We start from the raw sequence: 1,073 nt of genomic DNA, 5'->3' as shown, positions 1-1,073 counted from the left end.
ACCTACTACACAAAGCCACACTACCAAGACTTGGATTCTAATACAAAGAAACAAACACACAGAGGCAGACAAAATGCAAAGAAACATGCCCCGAATTTAAGAACGGGACACACATTCAGAAAAAATTCTAAATGAAGTGAAGGCAAGCAATATACCAAATACAGGGTGTTTAAAAAAATGGTTTTAAGGATGTTAATAGAAGTTAGGCAAAGAATGGATGAAATCAGTGGGAACTTGAAAACTTACAGTAGGCATGAAAAAGAATATTTAAGCCATATAAAAGATCCATTCAGAAATAAAGAGTACAATCTCTGGAATGAAGAATACACTAGAGGAAATAAATAGTTGGATGAAGCAGAGAATCAAATTAGTGATTGGTAAGACAAGGTCACAGAAGACAAAAGCAGCAAAAAGAAAAAAAGAGTTTTAAAAATGAGGACTGTTTAAGGGACTTTGGGACAACATGAAGCATAACAACATCCACATTATAGGAGTATAAGCAGAAATGAAAGATTAAGGGACTACAGACTATTAAAAGAAATAATGACTGAACACTTCCCTTACCTGGTGAAGGAAAAAGACACACAAGTCCAGGAAGCACAGAGTCCCAAAGAAGATGAACCCAAAAAGGCCAGACACCAAGACACTTCTTGATTAAAATGACAAAGATTAAAGACAGCACATCTTAAAAGCCACAAAAGAAAGATGGTCAGTTACCTACAAGGGAGCTCCCATTTCCTGCAGCTTGATTCTCTGCAGGAAAATACCAGGCCAGTAGGGATTGGCACAAAATATTCAAAGTCATGAAAAGCTAGGACCTTCAACTAAGACTACTTTACCCAGCAAGGCTGTAATTTAAAATTGATGGAGAAATAAAGAGCTTCCCAGACAAGAAACAGCAAAAGATGTGTGTTACCACCAAACCATTAGTATAAGAACTATCAAGAAGGAATACAATGGAAACAGAGTTAAAGGAATAAAATTTATCTATGAATAATCACTTTAAATGTAAGTGGCTTAACTGCTGCAAATTAAAAGGTATGGAAGATAAATAGATAAGAAAACAATAACCA

Source organism: Myotis brandtii, unplaced genomic scaffold, assembly GCF_000412655.1.
Source record: "Myotis brandtii unplaced genomic scaffold, ASM41265v1 scaffold840, whole genome shotgun sequence".
Taxonomy (NCBI): domain Eukaryota; kingdom Metazoa; phylum Chordata; class Mammalia; order Chiroptera; family Vespertilionidae; genus Myotis; species Myotis brandtii.
This window is presented reverse-complemented; position numbering follows the sequence as displayed.